This window comes from Monodelphis domestica, chromosome 6, assembly GCF_027887165.1.
Source record: "Monodelphis domestica isolate mMonDom1 chromosome 6, mMonDom1.pri, whole genome shotgun sequence".
Taxonomy (NCBI): Eukaryota; Metazoa; Chordata; class Mammalia; order Didelphimorphia; family Didelphidae; genus Monodelphis; species Monodelphis domestica.
Genome location: NC_077232.1, coordinates 24,270,281 through 24,281,640, shown reverse-complemented (window position 1 = coordinate 24,281,640; position 11,360 = coordinate 24,270,281).

The following is an 11,360-nucleotide window of genomic DNA, read 5'->3' as shown; positions in this document are numbered from 1 at the left end:
GCTGTATCATGAGTTTGATTTTACTGGGGTCCATTCTCATTACTGGGGGCTATAGGATTTCTAGTTGTGTGCATTGGAAATATTTGGCCCCATAGATTTTTTAAAAATGTATTTTTGTTAATGATATGGGTAGTATATTTTGCATACCAGTCAATTTATAAATGGTATAGAATTTATTGAAAGTGAAAAAATAGAATTGTGATTCTATATTTAAAATGAATGATTCTATGTCTGAATAGGCTTAAATATTGAATTAATCTATTAAGATGATCATTGTTGGAATAAGGATAAACTTATATAATTAGAAGTTAAAAAAAAACAACTGATAGCAAGGAATCAATGACCTTATGCTGTTTCTTATTAATAACATGAGAGTAACTAAATTTTAGGCAAAATTGGAAAATACTTTCTCTATATATTTTATATAACATTATATTATTTTATTCTCATAGCAATCCTGTCAGATAGGTGTTATTTTATGTCCATTTATAAATGGATATAGTCAAAAGTCTTAGTAGGCTGAAAGTAAAATGAGAAACATTTTTCTGAACTTTGAGGAAGGATACAAGAAAACTTAAGGCATTAGAGTATTACTTAAGGGGGAAAGTAAAGGAAAGAGTAATGATTGCAGTATATTCTTCCCCTATCAGACCATTGGAATAATACTGTTGGTTATAAAATTTTAATTTTAAGATAGGAATGAATAATAAAGAGAACAATCAATGAAGGGAAACTGATCTACTGAGTACACTTCAATTCACACAGAGAAAGTATGTATGATTTGGGGTGTTTATATAAGAGGACGTTAAGCAGAGTTATTATTTTTGTAGTTTTCTTTTTTGTTAAATTTTATTCAATTAATCAATTTAGAACATTTTTCCTTGGTTAGAGGAATAATATTTTTTCCATCCTCTCCTCCCACCCCCTCCTGTAGCCAATGCTCAATTAAACTGGGTTTTACATGTGTCTTTGATCAAAACCTATTTTGATGTTGTTGTTATTTGCACTAGGGTAATCATTTATAATCTACATCCCCATTCATATCCCCCTTGACCCATGTAATCAAACAGTTGTTTTTCTTCTGTGTTTCTATTCCCACAGTTTTTGCTCTGAATGTGGTTAATGTTCTTTCTCATAAATCCCTACAAATTGTTCTGGATCACTGCATTGCTATTAATGGAGAAGTCTATTACATTCAATTGTGCCACAGTGTATCAGTGACTGTATATAATGTTCTCCTGACTGCATCAATTCCTGGAGGTCTTCCAGTACACATGGAATTCCTCTAGTTCATTATTCCTTTGAGCACAATAGCGTTGCATCACCAACAAATACCACAATTTGTTCAGCTTTTGCCTAATTGGAGTGCATCCCCTCATTTTATAATTTTTTGCCACCACAAAGAGCACACCTTTGAATATTCTTGTACGAGTCTTTTTCCTCAATATCTCTTTGGGGTACAAACCCAGCAATGCTATGGCTGGATGAAAGGGCAGACAGTCTTTTAGTGCCCTTTGGGCATAGTTCCAAATTACCCTGTAGAATGGCTGGATCAATTCCCAACTCCACCAGCAATGAATTAATATCCCAACTTAGCCAGATTCCCTCAAACAAATGTTAATTTCCTTTGCTGTCATGTTAGCCAATATGTTTTTGGATTGCATTTTTTTCTGATTAAAAGAGATTTAAAACACTTTTTCATGTGATTAATAGTAGCTTTGATTTCTTTATCTGAAAATTGCCTATTCATGTTCCTTGCCCACTTATCAATTGGGGAATGACTTCATTTTTTGTACAATTGATTTAGCTCTTCATCAATTTGAGTAATTAGACTTTTGGCAGAGGTTTTTGTTATGATTTTTTCCCAATTTGTTGCTTCCCCTCTAATTTTGGTTGCATTTGTTTTGTTTGTTAAAAAAACCCTTTTTAATTTAATGTAATCAAAATTATTTTACATTTTGTAGTGTTTTCTTAAAACTTAAAACTGGTCTTAAAATCTTTCCTTCCCCAATGATCTGACACATATACTAGTCTGTGTTCTCCTAATTTACTTATAGTTTCCTTCTTTATACCCTAGTCATTCATGTATTCTGAGTTTATCTTGGTGTAGGATATGAGATGTTGATACAAACCCAATCTCTCTCATACTGTCTTCCAATTTTCCCAGCAGTTTTTAACAAATCCTGGGTGATTCTGCCCAAAACTGGGATCTTTGGGTTTACCATAGTCTGTCTAACTGAGATCATTTACTGCAAGTCTATTCCACAGATCCTCCTTTCTGTCTCTTAGCCAGTACCATATTTTTTTTGATGGCCACTGCTTTATAATATAGTTTGAGATCTGGTACCGCTAGACTACCTTCCTTCACATTTTTTTTTCATTATTTCCCTGAATATCCTTGATCTTTTGTTCTTCCAAATGAACTTCATGGTTTTTTTTTTCTAATCCAGTAAAAAATAAGTTTTTTTGGTAGATCAATGGGTACGGCACTAAATAAGTAAATAAGTTTGGGTAGGATTGTAATTTTTCTTATGTTAACTAATCCTACCCATGAGCAGTTAATATTTTTTCCCAATTATTTAGATCTAGTTTTAATTGTTTGGAAAGTGTTTTATAGTTGTGTTCATATAGTTCCTAAGTATATATAGAAATGATGATAACTTATGGGGGTTCATTTTGTATTCTGTAACATTGCTAAAATTGTTCATTATTTCTTCCAAATTTTTAGTTGATTCACTAGGATTCTTTAGGTAGACCATCATATCATTTGCAAAGGGTGATTGCTATGTCTCCTCATTGCCTATTTTAATATCTTCAATTACTTTTTCTTCTCTAATTGTGACTGCTGGTGTTTTTAGTACAATGTTGAATAGTAGAAGTGATAATGGGCATCTTTCTTTCACTCCTGAACTTATTGGGAATGCTTATAATTTATCCCCATTGAAAATGATCTTTGCTTATGGTTTTAGATATATACTGTTTATTATTTTCAGGAAAGGCCCTTCTATTCATATATTTTTCTAGTGTTTTCAATAGGAATGAGTGTTGTGGTTTGTCAAAGGCTTTTTCTGCATCTATTAAGATAATCATGTGATTTTGGATGATTTGTTTGTTGATATGGTTTATTATGTGGATAGTTTTCCTTATATTGAACCATGCTTGCATTCCTGTCATAAATCCCACCTAAACATAACGAATAATCCTCATGACCACTTGCTGGACTTTTTTTGCTATTATTTCATTTTAGATTTTTGAATCTATGTTCAATAAGGAGGTTGTTCTATAGTTTTTTATCTGTATTTGGTCTGCCTGGCTTTGGATCAGTACCATATTTGTGTCATGAAAGGAATTTGGTTCAATTCCTTCTCTGCTTATTCTGTTAAATAGTTTGTATAATATTGTGATTAATTCTTTAAATTTTTGATAGAATTCATTTTGAATCCATCTGGTCCTGGGGATTTTTTCTTAGGGAGTTCTTTGATGGTTTGTTCAATATCTTTTTCTAATAAGGGGTAATTTTAGGTATTCTGTTTCTTCTTCTGTTAATGTAGACAATTTATATATTTTTAATATTCACCAATATCACCTATATTGCCATACTTATTGCTATATAATTGTGGATAATGGTCTTTAATGATTGCCTTAATTTCCTCTTAATTAGAGGTCAGATCTCCCTTTTCATCTTGAATACTATTAATCTGGTTTAATTTCCTTTTTTTTCTTAGATTGACCAGTTCTTTGTCTATGACATTTTTTAAAGTACCAGATTCTAGTCTTATTTATTAATTCAGGAGTTCTTTACATTCAATTTTAATTTCTCCTTTAATTTTTAGGATCTCTAATTTAATTTTCATCTGAGGATTTTTTATTTGTTCATTTTCTATTTTTTTAATTCAAATGCCCAATTCATTGACCTCTGCTCTCCCTAATTTATTATTATATTAACTCAAGAATATAAATTTCTCCCTGAGTATGGCTTTGGCTGAATCCTATAGATTTTTAAATTAATTAATTTATTCAGTCAATTTAGAACATTATTCCTTGGTTACATGAATCATATTTTTCTCTTCCTTCCCTCCCCTACTGTTCCTGCAGCTGACACACAATTCCACTGGGTATTACATGTGTACATCCCATAGATTTTGAAAGGATGTCTCATCATTGTCATTTTCTTCAATGAAATTATTAATTGTTTCTATGATTTTTTTAACTAACTGATTTTGGAGAATCATATTATTTAATATCCAAATAAATTTTTATTTCCCTCTCCATGTACCCTTACTAATGATTATTTTATTGCATTGTGATCTGAAAAGGTTGCATTTATTATTTTGCCTCTTTTTCACTTGTTTGTAATATTTTTATGACCTGGTGCATGGTCAGTCTTTGTGAATGTACCTTGTTCTGCTAAAATGAAGAGGTATTCCTTTTTATCTTTATTTTTATATACATATCTATTAACTAATTTTTCTAAGATTTCATTCACGTCTCTTACCTGTTTCTTATTTATTTTTTGTTTGTTTCTATTATCTAGATCTAATAGAGAAAGGTTCAGGTCTCCCACTAGTATAGTTTTTCTATCTATTTCATCCATGCTCCACTAGTTTCTCCTTAAGAAATTTAGAGGCTATGCCATTTGGTGCATACATATTGAGTACTCATATTTCCTCATTGTCTACACTGCCATTTATCAGGATGCAATTGCCTTCCCTATCTCTTTTTATTAGATCTAATTTTACTTTGGCTTTGTCAGATATCATGATGGCAACTCTTGCCTTCTTTTTCTCATTTGTGGCCCAATAGATTTTACTCCCTCCACTTACCTTGACCCTGTATGTGTGTCTCCCTTCTTCATGTTTCTTTCTTGTAGACAACGTATGGTAGGATTTTGGTTTCTAATCCACTCTGCCATTAGTTTTCATTTTATGAGTGAGTCCATTCCACTCACATTCAGAACTATGATTACCAGTGTGTGTATTTCCAAACATTTTGATTTCTACTCCTAGTCCTGCCCTTTCTTCATTCACCATTTCCTTCAACATCAGTGTTTTGTTTTTAATAACTCTCCCTATTTGCCACCCTTATTTTGCTTCCCTCCCCCTTCTTATTCCCCTTTTCTTTTTCTTTAGGGTCTCTTTAATCTACCCCCACATTTTCCTTCCCTTGGATTACTTCCTTCCCCACCAGTTTGTTTATTACCATTCTACTTTTCTATAGAATAAATTCTCTGCCCCAGTGGATCTGATTGTTCTTCTCTATTTGAGTCAATTTCAATGCATATAAAATTAAGTATTTCTTGTCTTCAACCTCTTTACCCTTTCAGTGTTATTTGTGTTCTCCTACACTCCTGTCATGTGTTTCTTTATTACATATAAATTTATTCCATTTTGTCTTCCCATTTCTTTTTACCTCGAGTTATATATATTTACATATAACTCGAGGTAAAAAGATAAAAAGAGGCTTAAAAATGTCTCTCCTGGACCTGTTTTCTAGATCTTCCATTTTGTGGATAGGTGTTTCATATTTTCCTCAATTTTTCCATTCTTTTGATTTTGTTTCATAGTTTCCTACTGCCTTGTGATGTTGTTTGCTTCTAGTTGTTTGATTCTAGTTTTTAAAGAATGAATTTCATCCCTGGTTTTTTGGTCATCCTTCTCCTTCTCTTCTGATTTTCTTTGGAGATCATCTTTCATTTTCTTTGCCTCATTTTCAATCTTACTAATTTTGGTTTTCAAGACACTATTTTCTGTTTCCAGATGATTAATTTTTGCTTATTAAATTGTTTTTCTAGTTGTCTTCAGCCTCACTTAATTGATTTTTAATTGTATTTTGAGATCTTCCAAAGCCTGTGTCCAATTTACTGGAGTTTCTGTGTTTTTGCTTTGTGTCCCTTGATCCTCCTCCTTTCCATTTGCTCTTTGTTCATTGCCTGAGTAGAAGCTGTCAATTGTAATTTCTTTTTTTTTAATTTTAATATTTTTCTGTTGTTTACTCATATTTTCCCATTCTTTCCCCCATGTAGTTGCCTCTAGTCTTGCTCCTCTCATTATGTGCTTGATCTGTAGCTTTGGGTTATTCTCTTCTGAAGGGGCTTCTTCTCTATTATACTGATTGATCATGATAGTCAGATCTTCCCCTGCTGATAGCAGAAGCTGAAAAGGAGCTGCACTTTCTGCCTTGTTTTCAAGGTTGTTGCCTCTAATGTTTGGAGCCTTAGCAAGCCTCTCAGAAACGTTTATACAGGAGGTGTGTTGGAACTTGATCTTCCTTGTCCTCTGAAAAGTCTGCCCTGTTGTTGAGATTGAGTCAGGCTCGACTTGATCTGCAAAACTATATGTTCCCTGAGGCCAAAAATTCACAAAGGGGAGGGGAGTGACAATATGGAGCACCTTGGTAAGCCTAGGTTGACTGCTCTGTGCTTCTCATCCAGCTGCCTCTATACCACCTGTGCTCCATGCCCTTGAGCCTGGCCCAGCCATGACAGCAAGGTAGTCCCTCTAGACTACTGCCCTTGCCTGTCCAGAGATTCCAGCAATCACTGGAGGCTCAGCACTTTAGGTGGGTGAGGGGCCCTGGGACCTTCCTTCTAAACCCACATGTTCTAGTGTTCAGGATTTTGGGGGTATTACTTTTAAGTCTGGTCCAAGAGGAGGGTTCTGTAGCTCAGTCCTGTTGTTATATTTGGTTTTCAGGCCCCTTGAAGCATTATATTTTTGATCTATGAGGAAGGGTTTGCAGGGGTCTGAAATGTTGCTATTTCTAAGCCTCCATCTTGACTTCCCCCCCCCCAAAGCAGAGATATTAGAGGTAATAATGTTGTTGTTTTTTGCCCCAGTGGCTGAGATGTTTGGCTTTATCAAACCCTAGGCTTCTGAGCTCTTTTGCTAGTATATATTGTGTACCTAATCCATTGCATTGGTCAACTACTCTATTTCTTATTCAGTACCAAATTATTTTGAGGATTACAAAATGTCACTTTTCAATGACACTAGAAATTTGGAGGGCATTGTCTAAACAGTATGTAAGTTGCAAAAATCATGAATCATTATACATTATCTGGCAATGGCATATAATTAATATCTTCAGAATATACAGATAATTATTTAGTCTATTCATCTGCTATTTCTCACAGCTCTCTTAGGATAAAATTTGGCAGGTCAATTCTTATGTTTTATGGTTTTGTAGATGTCCTCACATTAGAGAATTAGAGGAATTAGAGAACTGAGGATCGCTTTATAGGCAAGAAAACATGTGAAAAACATTGTTTTAAATAGTCAGTATGTGAATGTGCTTTTCTTAAACAACTTATTGTTTATATGTTTTCTTTTATCTTTCTTTTTCTGTCTCTTTCTCTAAGCTTAGTTTCTGTCTCTGTCTATCTTACTACCTCTCTCTCTCTCTCTGTCTTTGTCTTTCTCTCTGTGTCTGTCTGTCTGCCTCTTCTTAAACCTACTAATGCAAATATCAATTTTAACAGAGTTAATTTTAGTTTAATGTGACTGATCTCGATTCACATTCATCAAGTCTGTTCATAAATACTCATCCCATCATTTTTTTCTCAATGATTGCTATGCTATTATATCTCCCCACTGTAAAAAAAAAAATTAACTTTTATATTAAAGTGGTACTCCTCTATCTGGGGAGATTCAGCCCTGCATAGTTAATGGATAGTGGTCAGTAGAACATGATTGAAGTTCTGTTTCTTACCATGGAAAAATCATTTAACCTTTTGGTAGCTTCAGAGAGTCTTTAAGACTATACATTTTAGAAAAATTACTGATAGACATTGCTGTAGAGTTTTCAAATTTAGCATTTCTTTTGATAATTAAATGAAATAATAAATAATAAAAACAAAACCAATAAATTCATAATTAACGGGTTTTATAATTTTCAAAATAGTGCCAGAGAATCTCAAATAATGTTAATTTCCAGCAATTATAAAGGCAATATATAGAATTTTTATATAATTTCAATCATTTTTTAAATGAGAACTTCAAGTTTATTATAATTATGCATGGTCTTTTAAGATTTGAAATGCCATAATTATGTGAATATTTGGTTTCATTGCCTACTAAATTCATAGTACTTTGGTAATGATGGAGAAAATACTTTAGAAAGAACAAAAAGCTTAGTAAATAACAAGGAATTTGTACTGATAATCATCATGTACTCAGTGAGTGATTGTTTCACCTTTTATTAAAATATATTTTGTTTATTGATTTAATTTTTTAGCATCTCCCAGTGAAAGATAGACTTCAGTTTGACTCTTGTCTTGGGTCATGAGAAGAGTTATATGTACTTTTATACTATAGTGATATGTCATGGATTTGAAATATTGTAATCCAGTTCAGGTGATTAAAAAGTTGATTGTAAGCTTCCTCAGGTTATTTTGCCTCATCTTTAAAGTAATAGTAGATCTATTGAGTACATCCCAAAGGTCCTATCAAGTCCCAAATAATATTTTATTATTATGTCCTTTAGCAAGTTATTATTTCTATAATTTAGTAATAATTGTACCCAAGTTAAAAAAAAACATTAAATTGCATACAAAAGTTGATGAAAATATTCTTTCATTTTTTATGTTTTTTCTCCGACACAAATCCAATGAAATAAATATAAACAGTAGGAAAATTATTCCCCATAACATTTCACTTTCTTTTATTAAAAAGGGAAATATATATTTTGTTTTAACTTTTTTAGAAATGATTATTCCATGTAAATATGCACACGAATACATAAGCTCTAAGTCTTTCACAAAAAAAAAATTGGTGAGATTATAAAAATGGTAAATGAACTGGACCAGCATTTACACAGAAGAAGAGTGGTAGGATTTGCCTTTGAAAATATTTGAACTCATAGAAATTATATATAATTAATCCATGCTTTTCATAGGAAATCTCTCCATACACATGCAATGTGTATATATTGCTGCGTAGAAGTGAGGCTTAGAACACAACTTTATTGGTAGGGGAAATTAATATCACAGAATAAAATAAAATAAATCATGGTAGTTTTAAGTAAACTGTAACATGTCACCAATGAGAAGGATCAGAGAAAAATAGAATTTAAAGATAACAATATGGAATCACAAAATAGAAAGAGAAGTTGTGCTGTCAGGTAGAAAATAATAAATGACAGTTGTACAACTACTGATCTTCACTAGTATACTTTCATTTTCAGGAAAAAAAATTAAGGAAGATGTCCCGGACCTTGATTAAAACTCTATGGTAAATTTATAAGGAAATAAGCTATATATAGCAGAAAATTAGGCATGGGTTTTGTTCTAAATTATGGGTGAGAAATTCCAAACTTATTAGATAACAGATAACACAAAAAATAACCATGGATAGACATTTCATTTCAAACCAAATATTCAAGTGGTTATATTCGCATAGATCTGTCTTCAATTTATTTTCAGAGTTATATGAGTGGGAAAAAAAGGAGAGAAAGGGTGAGACAAAGGAGAAAGATGGGGAGGGAGAAAGAGAGAGAGAGAGAGAGAGAGAGAGAGAGAGAGAGAGAGAGAGAGAGAGAGAGAGAGAGAGAGAGAGAGAGAGAGAGGGAGAGACTTGGTTCTGTACTTGTTATGTGACAAGCATTGTGCTAAGCATTGGGCTAAAAGAACATTTCAGGAGACTTAATTTTGATACTATAGTTTTAGGCTTCAATAGATATGCATTGTGCTAAATTGTAAAAGCCTTCTGCAAACAAAAAGACAGACTCTGCCTTTGAAGAACTTCCATTCTATTTGAAAAAGACAATATTAGAAGTCTGAAAAGCAAGATAGAGGGGTAGGGACATTAGAGATACCAACAAGAGTGCAAGATGGAGTTATGACAGTGGTATGTCAGCCTACTTCAGAAGGGAGCTTAATGGCTGAGTTTGGTTGTTGACCAAAAGGTGATTCACTGAGAAACTCACCCATTGTAGAAAGATGGTATAGATGTTGACACCTTGCCAACATGAGGAGAGAGAACTCCACAAACAACTGCATCCCTACCAATAATTTTTCTTACCAATTCTAATAGTTCTTATTCTTTCAACTGCAAGGCAAGGTATTAGGTTACTGTTTTCTTCACCATTGGTATCTCTGAGTTGTCTTTGCTGCCACATTTTAACAGTTCTCCAATTTGCTACCCATTTGAAATTCAACCTTAAACTATTTTCTGCACTTAGTGAAGTAAGCATATGGCTTATTGTTGCTGATATTGTTGTTTTAATGTGACCGTTTTGTTGACTATGTCTCTAATGTTTAACCATACATGCTTCCTTTATCTAATTCCAGCATCTTCACAGAGAACATATAGGAATACATCCATATAAACACAAAGATTATATATGCTGTAAGAGTCTTCCTGCTAATAATTCAGCATCATAATTAATATCCTTTACTGACATTGGCTTTTAGTTCTCTTTATTTACTTTATTAGTATAGGAACCATTAATGTTTTAAAATTGTTTTAAAAGATAGTTTAAAATTTTTAATGATTGCTTTTAAAGATCAGCTGGTGATTTGTCTATAGACACTTTGTTACATTGTAAATTCATGCAGACTTAGTTGTATTTTTTTCTTTCCTTTACCAGGTCTTGAAATCTTATACTATTGAAAATTTTATATATACATATCCTTATAGGTGTATGCAAGTATAGATGCATGTATTTGAAAAGTAAGCATTTCCTTTATAACCTCAACCTTATTGATTTATAGTTTATAATCATGAAATCTTTTTATTGTAGTGACTTCAGAGCTACCTTCTATGGAAGACTTGCTTCAGGCCTTGACATTCATATTGCTATATGGCCTTGATTATATCACTTAACCAAATTGAAATGAAACTGTTTCTAATCTGTGAAATCTTGGGAATGGGGATAATAATAACACTAATATCAATTAGTTACTGTAAGGATCAAAAGAGATAATATGTTTTACTGGTTTTATGAACCCATGATTATTTTGTTCATGTGAGTGAACATCATTCCAAACCACATCATCAGCATCATCATTGAGATAGTCAATAATAATGAATATTAAGAATTAAGCAATATCATTATTGAAGTTATTTCTAGTTTCTGATTTTAGGCTTATAGTTGTTTCCAAAAATGTTAAAAGAAGCCTTTTTGTCCCTATCTTTTTTTAAGACTTTTGCAATATGGGTGATCTAATCTGTGAAATTTTTTTGACTATTCATATAATCAAGACTACATATATATATATGTATATATATATCCATCATAATCCAAGTTAATTTAACTCATAAAAATGATAAATTATGTTTCTTTATGTTTATTTTCTTTCCTACTCTTGAATCTTCTATCTTTCTCAATGGAGAATGTGGATCAAAATACTATTTGCTGTCTTG